The following is a 15,628-nucleotide window of genomic DNA, read 5'->3' as shown; positions in this document are numbered from 1 at the left end:
TAGCACACTACAAAATTTCTAAAGCACATTATGCCCCTATTTTGTTAATTTTTAATAGGAGCAGTGTCTAAAAACTGTGAATTTATTTTTGTTTTACTGGAAATCAATTTGTTTGAATAGAGCTTTTCTCTTAGCTAGATATTTATTTGTGTTAACTGGTGACTGATAGTGAAGTGATTTTTATTAAATTGGTGTACATCTCGGGATAGATTACTTAATAGCAATATTTAAAATATGGCTTAATTTATTTATTTATATATTTGTTAATATTAAATAGTCAACAGAAAGAAATTAATAAGATTTCATAATAATATTAGAAATTAATATTGTAAAATAAACATTAAAATTATATACAAATCTGAATTCATAGCTGAATAGATAAAAATGTTAGTGTTAATCCAAGTTAAAATTCAAAATTGACAAAATTAATTTTACGATCACACACTTATTTTTGAAAAGCTTTAAAATATACTATCAAATAGAACAAAATGAAATGAAATTTCTACAAAATAAAATAAAAAATCATTTTCTTTAATTGCTCTTCAAAATCGACTATTTTTGATATTTGTGGATCGATAATATAAAGAGATTATTTAACGAGGTATTCACTAAATTCTTGCAGATCAGTTTTTGGTTTCTTAGAGAAACAATTTAAATTGGCTAATGAAGTGCAACGTTTTATATTTTTTTTAACAACGGTTGAACGCCATTAACAGTCTGGAAGACTTTCTAGTTAGGGTATAAGAAAATTTGTTGCCTGGCAGAAGTTGAGCAAAGGACGCGCGCCTCGACTGCCGCTGAAGTGAAAGACAAGCAAAAGATTATACCTGGCCGAGCCGCTGGGCATGCTTTGTAATGGAGCAAGAGGCAGCTTAAGCTGATGAAGATGAAAATGAAGCTGGAGTTGGAGTTGGTATTGCTGTTGGAAAGAAGGGGATATAGCGGGAAAGAGAAAGGAAAGGGGAGAGAAGAAGATAGAGGGGAATGCAGAAATAAATTGCATAAACGTTGGCGTCGGCAACAAAATAAAAAGTAAACATGCTTAAAATGTTGTTATTCACACACACACACACACACCACACTCGCATACACTTACACACATGCACACACAGACACAACATCGCGCCTGCCACGACTGTGATTTGCCACCTTTAAGCTTGTTTGTGGCGCCACCTTCATTCCAGTTGCCTTTGTAGATTGTATGCAACATTGTTCGTCCGTGGACTTTCTACAGTCTGTGTTTTTGTTTGTGTGTATGTGTATGTGAGAGTATGTATGTGTTGAACGCTTTCTTTCTTTTTGCGCATTCTCTTTTCATGCTGTCACCTTTCGCTTTGCCATGTTTTATTTACCTTGTTAACCTTTTCATGTTGACAAACTGTGCAACTCTGCTGGCCCGTATATGTCTGTGTGTGAGTGTGTGTGTCTGTGTATCTTTTTGTTTGTTGAAAATTGCGATATGAAAACTGGAAATCTGTGGAAATTTGTTTCCAAGCCAAAGGCATTTGTTCCGCTTTCTTACAAAAGGTCTGCACTAAATGTTGTAAACCTTAAAGCCACAGACTTGAAAGACGTTAGACACCATTAAGAGCACCTTACCAGGTGATTACTGTAACAAGTAGATCAATTCAAAATTTGCATTATATTTATAAATACTGAAGACATATATATTCTTCATTAGGACACATATAACCATTTTGTTTGTGCCTATCTGTCTGTTCTTTTTGATTACATCAAAACTTTAGGAACTCTTCTGTTTCTATTTAAAAACGATCAAATTATATATAGCTGCTGTAGGATCAATCGTTAAATTTAGTTTATGTGTCAAAGATTTGTCTGTTTAATCAAATATTTATTTAAAATTCCCAAATTCCAGTCTTTTTCCAATAAAATTTCATAAATATAGTAAAAGTTCAAAATAGTTCCCATTGCTGAACGATCAAATGTTAATTCTTTATATACATAAAAACGTTATTTGTTTTTCATCAGTTTAATTTTTATTAAAACATTTTATAATTGAATATTTTATTGCTTTGACAGCTAACAAAATATCTATATTCAATGCCTTAAATTATTTATTGACCTTAAGTGAAACTTAATAAAGCTCATATTAAGTATACGCCTATCACTTTCCGCAAAAGTGTGTTCTTCTCGTACAGCGAATATTTCGTTTTGAAAGCCGAAAATCAAATCATTTTAACTTACAACAAAGTTTAGGCGAACAATGGTCCAAAAACAAAATATATTAATATGAAAATTTAATATGCACTTTATGAAATTTTCTGCAGGCTCGAAAAAATAATAACAACAACAACCCCAGAAAAAACCAAAGAATGAAAGGCATATGCAAATTCATTTAAAATTCTTAATACATTTTACCAAACACACAAGACAATATTGAGTCGGCAGCTTGGTGTACTTATTGCGTATTGCGTATACGCCATGTGTTGTGCCTCAGAAACAAAAAAAAAATAAAAAAAGCCGAAAAATTAAATATAAAATGCTAAATTAAAAAGTAAGATCAAAAGGATTTGTGTGCCACGCAATTTTTATTACATTTGTACAAAAAGCAGTACAAGCGATAGGGAGAACGGATAGAGAGAGGGAGAAGAGGAAGAGGGAAAGAGGGAAAGAGAGAGATTGTATAGTTAGAGTAACATTTTTAATATGGTGCCACAGAATTTGCATTTCATATTTGCATGTTGAGTGTAGCCCGGATACTTTGGGCTTCCAGGCCGAGGACACACAGGATGGGACATGAACGTATTAACATGCAAGGCATATTAAGGATAACTGCAGCTTGGGCCCAGGCACACAAAAACCAATAATGCGCATATTAGACTTGATGATGATGGCGATGGCAATGACAATGACGTTCTCCATCTCCTTTTATCTCTCTCTATATCTCTGTTTTTCTGATTTTCTGTCTCTGTTTGCTGTGCACGTTCAGACTCTTTGACTGTTGCAATTTTACCTCACACAGCAGTCGAAAAATTCGTGTTATCCTGACCATTGTTTCCTTCGAATTGACCGCACTACAATTGCTCCTCATCCGCTTGCAATGCACTCACACACACACACACACAGGAGAGAGAGAGAGAGAGAGAGAGAGGAAGTTGTATTTGCAGCTGTGCTGCATGTTGATGCCACAACAGCAGAAACCAACTCCCCATACAGTTATGACCAGGCGGGCACTTCGTCTAAGCCAAAACGTGCAGCAGCCTCTAGCAATCAACTTTAATAACATCACAGAATGTCAATAAATCCACAAAATGGTTGCCCCTCTCCCCCTCTTACCCCTTCCTCTTTCCCTCTCTACCCAGCTCAGTCCCTCTTGTTTTTTCCACATCCTTGTTGTTGTGGCTTTCTCTTTGGCTCCGACTTGCATCCTTTTGATAATGATGAGGTTGGGAATGTGGATGAAATGATGATGCTGCTGCTCCTTGCGTTCAGCAAGAGTATCATTAACAAAAGGAACTGCGTGCTGCAACCAACCAAGCAGCCAACCAGCCAACCAACCAACCAACTGACCAACTCAGCTCTCTAGCAACTTGAGCTGCTTAGCTGCAGTCCGGGGCCATGATTCTGTGTGTACTATGCACTGCATCCTGTATTTGTCCTGACCTGATAACGCTTCTTATTTCTCTCTGTGTATCGTCGACAGCAATTGATGAGCTTAAAACTTTAAAAACTTACAATAAGTACGCTTCTTCTTTTATTTTGTTGGTTTCAATTATTTTATATTCATTGTTAACATAAATGCAGGTTGGACTTTCATAAAGACATTCTAGTTTACCCAAGAGCTACAACAAACGCTTCTTATTTTGTGATGGAATAGAAAATATAAGTCAATACAATTAACAGTAGTGCACTGGGATCAAGGAAGAGTTTACACTACAGGAGTGTGTGATTTTGATTAATAAAATTGACAAAAAAAAATAAGTAATTTTGAATGAAAAGCACACATGTATTATTGGGATTAGTTAAGAAACTATTGAAATCAATTTTCTCGTACGATAGTTTCTAAAATTAACCAACTTAAATCACGACTAATTTACAGTGTGACCGTTTGTCGCATTCTTCTAAGACTTAGTATGCGACTTTCGCAATTTTCTTAAATTATTTTAAAAAACTATGCATAAAAAAATGTCAATAAATTATTATCAGACTTTTCGGAAGTAAAAATCTTTAGACTGGATATATTTTGGGTATTGAATTTACTTTGAGTTGGTGAATTTAAGTTTAAGTCCAATAATATGATAAAATATAATTTTAAAATGTTTAGCCCAAATGCAACGTAAAAAATTACATTTTTTTAAATCCGATAAATCAGAAAGTGAAAACCCGAACAGGCCTGTATATATATAAAACTTTATCTGTTTTGTTAAATTTGAATAGGGTCGGATGGAACACAGTTCAGTCTCACAGGTCACAATTATTTTTTTTAATAATAATTATTAATAATTAAAAAAAAATAGTTTAAAACAGTTAGAAAATTGCACTAATCGAGAGAGTTTATAACATTGCGCTATACTTTAAACATTCTGCACATTTCCACTGACAACTTCAATGTTAAATTAAACCTTTTTGAATTGTGTAAATTTGCCAAAGCAGATGCAATAAATAATTACACAAAGAGACATAAACACATATATTTATACATACACTACGAGATGACAATAAATAGTGTAAATCTGTTTAACTGTTATTCACACAATTGACACTTAACGCGACCATAAAAGCATTTATCATCCAATCCCAGGGAATGTATGTCTCTCCATTCAGTTACATAGCTGAGCGGAGAGACACACCCTCAATGATAGTGGAAAAGTATTTTATGATTATTATTTAAACGGTAATTTATAATCAGAATAACAATAATAATATAAGGCAGTCTGCTCGTTAAACAGAACAAACGGTAAACAATAGTGCCAGTAAAAGTTGGAATGATATGTAAGTAAATAAAAGTAGATAGTAGAAGGATATTGGTACGTACTACATACACTTGAAGAGATCGTAAATATATCGATAATAAATATATTTATTTATTTAGTGTCAACCAACAGCAGTTGATTAAAATTAAAATAAGATGATGAAAATATCTCTAAATTAAAATTACAGTCGAACTTTCCTAACTCAAATCACCATTATGCAAAGAAAAAGTTCAACTTATGGAATTTTTTTATGTTTATTTAAAGAAACTACAATTTCATTCATGTGAAATTCTGAACTTTTTAATTTTTTTTTATTTTGTAGGGCTTACAAGCTCACTTAAAAAATCAGAAACTAATGACTACAAGCTCATACATTCAAATATCAAGCTGTTAATTTTTTTTTTTATAATTAGAGTTGAGCAAAACTTAAAAAAATCAGAAATAAGTTACTAAAATTCATACACTTCAAATAGCTTTACCTCTCACTTTACTATACTTTAACTTTCAAATTTTCTTTTATTCTTCAAGCTAAACAGAACTTAAAAAATCTGATATTTAGGTCTGATAATTTTTTTTTTTTTAATTTATATAAAACGCAATTTATTGATGACTTAACCGAAAATTTTGACTTACAGAAGCACCTGCCAATATTTTTGTTCCAGTTATTCAGAGAAAATTCGAGCTAAAGAAATTCGAGTTAGGGAAGTTCGACTGTATATAGTTATAACATTATAATCAATAAAAATGAAATAACAGAGTGATGGCTAAGAATGCTCTATTGTAAAATAATCTGTAGTTCTAAGATATTTAATTCCATGCCTTAGGTTAAATCTGTCCTCGAATATTGATATCAAAGTTGTACTGACTACTTCTTATTTAAATGCACATGTTGAAGAATAAATGAATAGATATTGAAACTATTGGCCCATCTACAGTTGAGGTACCCTGTATGGCATAATACCCACATCCAGACCTGAGCTAGGTAAATGACGCCTTGGCTTTTGGCTTTGTTTTGCTCTGCTCTGGATTCAAGAAATGTGTGAAATGTCAACCAAATGTTTGCGCAATGCACAACAAAAGGCAGTTGGAATGCACAGAAATACCAATCCCTTTCCCTCGATTACTCCTGCTTCTGCTCCTTCCCTTTGCCACCGCCAAGGTGTGTGCAATTTATCATACAAGTGTGTAGATATGCACATGCATTCAAATCGAATGCAGATTGTCCTTTTACCCACCTGCCACAAGCTGCGGGCAGAAGCTGTAAAGCATTTTTACTGTTGGCTGATCAAAGTTGCAAATCCTGCATGGATCGGAAGGGTACGAGCTCTGGAGGGGAAGCTGAAATGAGCGACCAAACTGTCGCATAATGCATTTATATAGAAATTCATAATACGCCCCGTAACTGCAATTTTTATGCGCTCATTTATAATATTTAACCTGCAATCTGTGCTTGTATGCAGTGTGTAATGGTGATGTGTCTGTGTGTGTGTCGCTGTGTGTGGGAAAGAGCAGCAGCCACAGCAACGATAATAAATTTATTGCATTGCCACTAAATATTTTATTATTGCTAAATATGCAACAATGCACCATGGGGTTGGCTTATAAAACAATCGCATGTAACGACTGAATGCGCATTGCGTGAATTGTCCAATGGGATGCAGAGGAAGATCCATGGTCAACAGAGAGTGGAAAGACAAGAGCGGAAAGGGGTGGACTGCCAACCTGCGCTTGCTGACAATGCGTATAAATTATGAATGCGATATGCACTCAGTCGCACACTCACACCCAGATAGGCACAATCACATTGGTGTGAGTTGCGAGAGGAAATGCAGCAAATAAATGTCCAATGTCCATTGCAATGGAAAGTATGGGAAGGAGTCGATTAAAGGCTGCCCAAAAAAAGGGTTACTTATTGGAAAGAAAATTTAATTTGCAATTATTCAAATAGTAATCGCCATTTTCAACTTATCAAAAAAAAAAAAAAAACCAGTCGAAACGTAGAGAAAATGAAAATGAAAAATCATTAAATTTTACATTTATTTTTGAATAAGAATTTCATGGGCCGAGATGTTGCATTTACAAAATATTTGATACAATTTTTAGTTGACTTTTATAATAAATCTTTGTGACTAAATTTTAGGCTGATGAAACATAAATTAAACTTATAGAAAAATTTTTACACTCACAGCTCCTGAAATTTTTAAATAATTATAACATCATTATGATTGACTTTTAACTTAAATTTACTATCATTTTAATTCAGAAAGAATAACTTAATGTAATAAATTGTCGATTTAGTATAATTTTAAGTGGCAAATAAGAAATTATTTTTGAATGCATTCTACAATGATTACAATGATGAAAAATACATATTGTTCTAAAATCCTAAATATCTTACCGTAAAATCGACCGAAACCAATTTTTACAAAAAAATTTAGAAAATCGGCCTAAAAATCTAGAAAAATGTTCCTGAATTAACAGAAAAGTTTCTTAAATGATTCCCCATAAATATATCATTTATTTTTTATAAACTTGGAGCGAACTTTCTGAATTATTAAAAGTTTTTTCTATATTTTAAGATGATACGACCTAAATAATAAACCTCACAAATACTTACATTTAATTCATACATTTAGGGTACCTTCCTAAAAATAAGAAAGTTTTTTATTGAAGAAAAAGAAACCTATATCTCAATATAAAAAAATATTTTCTCAATTGTAGGGCGACTTTTAATTTAATTGTTGTTTATTTATGTTTAAATAGAAGACTCTTAAATTTTCCACATTAAATGCTATCAATGGTGTTATTCAACTCTCTGGTCCAATGCCAACCCAATAAGAACTCATTTCTAACAAAAGTCCTGTAAATGCATATTACAAAAATTGCATACAATTTCAAAGCGATGTTGCTGTTGTTCAAGTGCGTGCACAAAAACGATTAAAATTTTAAATTTACACGCAATTGTGCAGTCAATTGATAGGGATGAGATGGGGTTGAGAGGGGGTTGAAAGGGGAGGCGGTGGATGGATGTGAAGCTGTTGCTGGACCAGTTGACCAAACGGAAGCCACGTTTATGATTTGGAACTAATTGCAACGCGCTGCACGACCAGTAAATACAGCAGAAAAACAGCAGGGCGTGGCAAGCTCTATAAAGCTGTGGGAGGAGAAGAGGGGGTACATAATGTAATGACGAAGAAAACGGGGGAAAATGGGGTGCACGGAAGCAGTTCGGGTAATTACAATTGCATTGCGGTTAACGGGCGAGGCACACGCTAAATCACTCAACGGGGGCAACCATTGGGGGGCTCTGTCTGTTGGTTCGTTGCATGCCTCTGGCTTTTGAATAATGCAACTGCAATTCCGCCTCAAGCGTAGGCGAGAGCAAGATACACACACAGAGAGAGAGAGAGAGAGAGAGAGGGAGAGGGGGTAAAAGAAGGGGAGACTGACTCACAGGTAGACCAAGAAGCCAAGCCGAGGACGATGCGAATGCATAAATCAAAATACACAAATATCCAAACGGCATCGAAGCAGAGACACACACACACACACACACACGCACACACATGGAAATCCAATTGCTGCAGCTGCGACTCCCCCTCCTTAGGGGCTGTCCGTCTTAGGGAGCTTCAGCTGTACCCAGCGCAATGCATTGGCATTATGGAAATTGTGTTGACTTACACAAATGAGCAAATGCCGAAAATCCTGCCCAGCGCCTCAACATATGCAACTGCGTATAAATATTTACGCGGCATGGGCACAAATTAATGGCCTAATCCATGGACGTATCTTAACCCGAATAGTCCTAGCGTTGCTATATGGTAACAAGCAATAGGCATTTACTAAAACTTTTTTAGACAACTTAGATTAACTTTTATATGATATTCTAAGAGTAAATTGTTGTCTCTAACCAAAATAAAGTTGATTAAAACAATCTCTTGAAGTTAGCTGATCAAAAAATGCGCTTTAAGTTGCTCACTATATTTTGTTAGGCATTTGGCAATTCGTCGCAAGTAAATTTCAATCACTTAACTAATTTTAGTACTGAGCTCTATGCAATGCACACATAATTAGAAAGGTAAAAGGGTGCTCATTTTAATTATAAAAAAATTCTAAAAATAACACTTTTTTTTGCTAAATTTACGCTATTCATTTTCGTGATACCATATGGTAACGCTGGGAAGTACAGGGTACAGGTTTTTTCTATACATTTTATTCGCATTTCGGTATTATTTTGTTTATATGATGATTGATTGATTCGATTTGAGAAAAATTTTGTCATATATATCAAGGAGAAGCCCCCCTGTTGGGGGCTCTAGCTTGATTTGAACCATTTTATTGTACAAGCTGAGTAAAAATTATAGTACCTCATGTGGAAAGTAAGCCGCTAACTTGGTTTTATTAATGGCCTAACTTAACTTTGATCAATGATGGCCAAGTAATTTAATTCGAATAGAATATTCACTTTAATTTACAAACATTTTAATTCGTACTACGAATCAAATAAATTTCTGAGTCAAAAAGAGAGAGAGATAAACATGGTTAGGTAAAAAGAAAGAGAAATGTACAAAGAACGTTATGCCATTTAACAAATGCTATTTAAATTTTATGAAACGCATTTCTACAATTGTTATTATTATTTTATCATTAAAATATGCAAACTATTTTTATTCGACAAGCTAAATAATAAATAATAAACGTGCAAACAAATGTATAATGTAGAAAAACAATCTGTATTAATTTATTCACCATATACAACAACTAAAAAGAGAGAGAAAGAGAGAGAGAGAGAGAGAGAGAGAGAGAGAGAGAGAGTGAAAGATAGAAAGACACGCTGTTGCATAATTAATAATCCTCAATTCAGGCTCTCGGCTCATTTCATGTTCAAAATTGCATAAAGCGAGCCTCAAATTAAATAATTAAATCAGATTAAATATACTTAATTTCTTGTTTTCCCGCTCGCACAACGACCATTGCCATTGAAGAGTGCGTGCATTAAAGCGAGACGGCAATAGGTTGCAAATCGAATTAACAAATTGCGCACTCAATCAGTGCAAATCATTTGATGAGGGTACGAAAATTCAATCAAAATTGAAATTGCAAAACTTAATGAAAATTTGCACGTGCCTGAAATGCAACACTTCATTAAATACATTGCGAAAACATACAGATTGGTTGCATTAATGCGAACAGGCTATTCCCATAAGCGAAATCGCTTCTATTTCGTCAAAATTGAGGTGATATTTAAATTGTATGCACCTTTCTTTTTGTTATATGTGTTTCTTGTTCATATCTACAAAATGTTCGTATAACCATTTTATATATTTGCCTGTTTTTCTTGTTCTAAAATTCTATTATATTAGAAATTTTAAATAATTTTAAACAGTTGGTTTGAAAGACCGTCCGCTTCAAAGAATTAAGTTTTCTGCGGGTCGAGTCTATCACAGTATTTTATGCACTAGACATCACAAAAGAACTAGAGCCGGATTTGAGTTGTCTGCTTTGTTGTTTTCTCTGAGATTTGGACTTTATACATATATGCATTTACCTACATTTTTTTTTGTGCGCTATTACTTTATATTTTTTTTTATATTTTATACATATTTCGCCAGACTACAAATCCAAACACAGACGAGCATTTCGCTTAGACAAATAAACAAATCTCGTCAAGTGCTCGCCACTCACATAGATACGAATACAGATACAGATACAGATACAATATTTGTCGGATAGCCTCGGTAAATGTGTTTGCGTTTGTCACTTGTGGCAGAACGTTCTGCGGTTCTGAGTGTGTGTGTGCGTGTGTGTGTGTGTGGTGTATGTGCGTGTGTGTGATTCTGGCATAGCATGCGTCAACATTTTGGCAACACTCTATACCTCACTTCCTGTCTCCCTCCCGCTGCACTCGGCAACCAGTTGTTGCCACTCGATCCACGCAATTAATTTCAACTGAAGTGCCCCAGGTGAGGGCATGCTCGGCCTGCCACGCAAGGGTTGCTTCAGACACTCGAGCATTAAAAATGAAACCAAAACAAACAGCAAACATCAAAAGCTGCCAGAAAACAAAAAAAAAAGCAGATAGAAAATCAAATAGAAAATGGGCAGCTCGGCAATATCCGGCGGTCGATGAGGTTGGGCAACATATGGGGGCAACGGCTGGCCGGTGTATAAGCCGTATGTGGTGCGACCAGCACCACCATCACCACAAGTGGCAAGCGTGTCTGTGACAGCTGCAACATTCAGTGGCACAAAAGGATACATAAATAAGAATACATGTATGTATATATATCGAGATATTTGCCTACAGATCGTATGAACTAAAGACAAGAGCATTGAAAAGAACACTAAATACAAGGTATTAAGAGAGCTGAAAGTTAAAAACAATTACTTTTTTCGATAAAATTAGTTGCTTGCATTTTATGCATTGTTTATTTTTAACAATTTTTTTGAATTTCCGATAGGAAAAAGCGCAATGTGAGCAATGGTATCCATTGACTTTTTTTCACATAAAATGGTAACCCAAATTCGTAATCTTCGCTCAATTATAAGATGTTTTTCCAAGAAACAAAAATTCTTCAATAAAATCCTAGAAGTTTTCGCTTTTTGAGATGATTAAATCCTTGCATGGACGACAGTTACATTTTAAGGTCAATTGGTTTTATTACTTGAAATTTGAAGGTCCTGGTCCTACCAAGAGTTTTGATACCAATCTTGTCAGAATCAAACTAAAAACACTAAAGATATGCCAATAATAACATGCTAACAATTAAAAATAAAAATACAATTTTTAACTCAAAAAGCGGGGACTAGGAATTGATTTTAGAACTATGGTTTCTTGGTGAAAACATCTGAGAATTGACCGTAGATTACGAATTTGCGTTACCATTTTTAAATATTTTTGTGTCATACAAATCGATGCACCCTAATGAGCAATCACATTTAATTTATAATCTTAAGTAAAATTGTTTAATATATATAAATGGCGTTTTAGTCATTTTAACGGCTCTTTAATTAAAGGAAAAATTAATAAAATCAAGAATATATAATAATATTGTGTGCATTAATTTAACGAAAAAAACCACTGTTAATTACCCTAACTAAAGGCTTCTTCAACTAAATTTTGTATCATGTGATTATCCAAATTATATTGATCTCAATTTGACTGCATTCAACTTTTCGTTTGCTTTATGCTTATAAACGCACTTTCAGTTGGTAAGATGCCCAATTACAGGGTAAAGCATCATTCAATCCTAATTCCAAACACATTTTACCTCACATATTGTGCATTTTATGCCCAGATTTATAAAGGGATTTAAGCCAACAACTTGGCGCATGGGAAGAAGAAGAAGAGTAGCAGCGCAGTTCTCACTAACTTTGTGCTAACAGAACAGGCAACAGCAACAACGATGATAAAAACAACAACAAAAGGCACAACAACTGATGTTTTCACGCGCGAGATTTACGAGCGACATGCATTTTGGCTAAAACGTAAAACGCACTTGAGTGTATGTGTGTGTGTTGTATATATATATATATATGTACATATGTGTGTGTGTTTATCTTGCCCAGCCGTGGACTGGCAGGCTTTCTGTTAGGCCTTTGGCATAAGAGCAGCAAAACAACAAAAATGCGGGTAGCCGCTTCAAAAACTGGAAAATAAAAGAGGGAAATGCGCTTTATACCAATTGCACAGGAGCGGAGGGAAATGGAAAGAAAGCGGGAGGGAGAAGAGAAAGCCAAAGGGAGGTGTGGCTATGGTAAGCATGTTAACTTTAAAGCATTTAAGCAACCTTTTGGTATACCATTAAAACATTTAATTTCAACGGAGCAAAGGAAGCAATGTGAATGGGGGAGGGACACAGCGAAAGGACGAGACAAACGCAAGAGCCAGCTCACGGCAATGGCCAATGGGCAACATTAAAAACTTCCGTTTCCGGACGCACACACAGACAGACACACAAAAGAAATGCAACGGAAATGCCACAAAGTTCAAACAACGAACAGAGGGAAAAACCACAGTCAAGCAAACACTAACAAAATTAAAGCTTAAGGCAGGGCTGGGCAGTAGAGCTTCTTCCCTCTGCTCTTCTCCTGTTGCACTCGGCACTCTCATTACCGAAAATTGCAATAAATTTTTAGTGCAGAAAATTATTTGAAGTGCCCGCCAAACACACATAAAAACGTCCATGGCGAAATTTACGAGAAAGCATTGAAAAAGAATGCGCTTAACTTCTCCTAAGCTTTGCGCTCCAACAAAAACAAGACAAACAATCGACAGAGAGAGAGAGAGAGTGAGCAAGCATGAGATGGTTTATAAAGATAGTGTTTGGGGGAAAGAAAAAACTAGTCAAGAAACAGGGTAACAAAACTGTTTTAATTGCTTTTGTGCAACTCACAACGCGCAATTTCCCTTTGGCAACAAGTCGCAACGTGTCTAGTCCTATCGTATTGTGTCGTATCGTGTCCAGGGCTTGGCTTCTATGATAGATGAGTTATGGCTAGAAACGGCTAAATTGAATTTCGAACTTGGCCCAACCGAAATTTAATGCACTTCAACATGCGAGCTCTCTTGATAGATTGCTGACAGCCAAAGATTGAGCATGAACATGATTGAATGGTACTTCAACTTACAGATATATAAAGTTTATAAGTGTATATTTAATAAAAGATGTTTTCAAACTGAGCCAATCCCTAACTCAGTAACTAAATATTCAAAAATATTTGCTCTACATTATGGAAATAATTTCTGATTTATTCGGAAGTCATCTCCATATGTTCGTGGTAGATGGAGAGCATATGTAGTACGAATATATGTATTTCAAATTTTATACAAGTTACTTAAAAAAAAAAAGTAAATGGGTATATTGTGTTCGTTGGAATGTATATAACAGGGAGAAGGAGGCATCTCCGACCCCATAAAGTATATATATTCTTGATCAGCATCAACAGCCGAATCGATATAGCCATGTCCGTCTGTCCGTACGTCTGTCCGTCCGTCCGTGAGCGTATAGATCACAGAGACTATAAAATAGAGATACCAAACTTTCACCCACAGACTCCAATACTTTGGAGCAGGTCAAGTTTGTTTTAAATTTTTGCCACGTCCCTTTCCGACCCCACAAATCGCGAAAAACCACCAAACACAGTTTTTAAGATAATACAATTTTTATGGTAGCTCACGTTATCTTTTAATATAATCTATCATCTCACTTAACCACAGCAAGATCGGACAAGTAGAACGGGAGTAATGGCTAACCAAAGTTATTAATAAAGCTATTATTTCAATACAATCACCTAAAAGTATACAATAGTTTTTATTAGCTAGTAAATTCTTTAAAGTACATTTGTATATATATTGAAACAGGTAAAATTTTAGGAAATTGACGCGCAAGTCTTAAATGCCACTCGTATTGAAAATAATCTTTATCTTCATTGCATACAGAAGCGCAAAAAAAATTTACAGCGATTAAGGTAAGAATCTTAAAAAAGAAAAATAATAATAATAATTAAAATTATAGAGTGAATTTCACATTCTAATTCGCAGTTGTCTAATTTTAATGTATTGACAGTTATAAGTGCTAATATGACTGTTAATTAAGTCCCACAAAAAAACCTCTACACGAGGTAAAAGTCTAGTGATGAAAGCATATTCCAGCCCCAAAATTTCTGAAATCAAATTCAAAACACGAGAATTGGCATTCGCGGAATTCTATTGAAATTTGATAAAGATGTCATGTGTAAGCTGAAAAACTTTGTTTTACCTGTAAAATGTTACCTGAGTATTTTAGAAACAAAGTTTAAAGGTACGCTTAAAAGCCCACAAACTAACCAATGATATATAGGACATATACGTATCTGTAGATTCAATGGTTTGGAAACTTTATTACATTTACGCGGGACTTAGCGTTTTCCCGCTAAACTAGCGGTTTTTCCAAAAAGTCGTAAAAAAAATTTTTCTAGATTTTCGAAAAGGAATGAATCGCCATCATTACATCTAAGGTTTCTTAGCGCTTTGATGCAAACATACGAATAAACAAAAAAACTGACTTTCGATCTCATTTTGAGAAAACCACTAAAAATTTCAAATATATTTATCTTATATTCCAGCATATTCCAGCCCCAAAATTTCTGAAATCAAATTCAAAACACGAGAATTGGCATTCGCGGAATTCTATTGAATTTTGATAAAGATGTCATATGTCAATTTTTCAAAAATCGCTAAAATGTAAGCAAAAAAACTTTGTTTAACCTGTAAAATGTTACCTGAGTATTTTAGAAAAAAAGTTTAAAGGTACGCCTAAAAGCCCTCAAACTCACCAATGATATATGGGGCATATACGTATCTGTAGATTCAATGGTTTGGAAACTATATTAAATTTAAGCGGGATTTAGCATTTTCCCGCTAAACTAGCGGTTTTTCCAAAAAGTCGTAAAAAAAAAATGTTCTTGATTTTCGAAAAGGAATGAAACCCCATCATCTAGGGTTTCTTAGCGCTTTGATGCAAACATACGAATAAACAAGCAAACTGACTTTTGATCTCATTTTGAGAAAACCACTAAAAATTTCAAATATATTTATCTTATAAACCAGTTGTCGGATTTGGGTGATCGAGGTATCAATCGACGCGTATTTTTAATTAGATTTTTTACAAATAAAAAATTTAACCAATAAGCCCCAACAGCCCCATTAGGTG

Source organism: Drosophila innubila (genome assembly GCF_004354385.1).
Source record: "Drosophila innubila isolate TH190305 chromosome 3R unlocalized genomic scaffold, UK_Dinn_1.0 2_E_3R, whole genome shotgun sequence".
NCBI lineage: Eukaryota > Metazoa > Arthropoda > Insecta > Diptera > Drosophilidae > Drosophila > Drosophila innubila.
Note: the sequence above shows the minus strand (reverse complement) of the source record.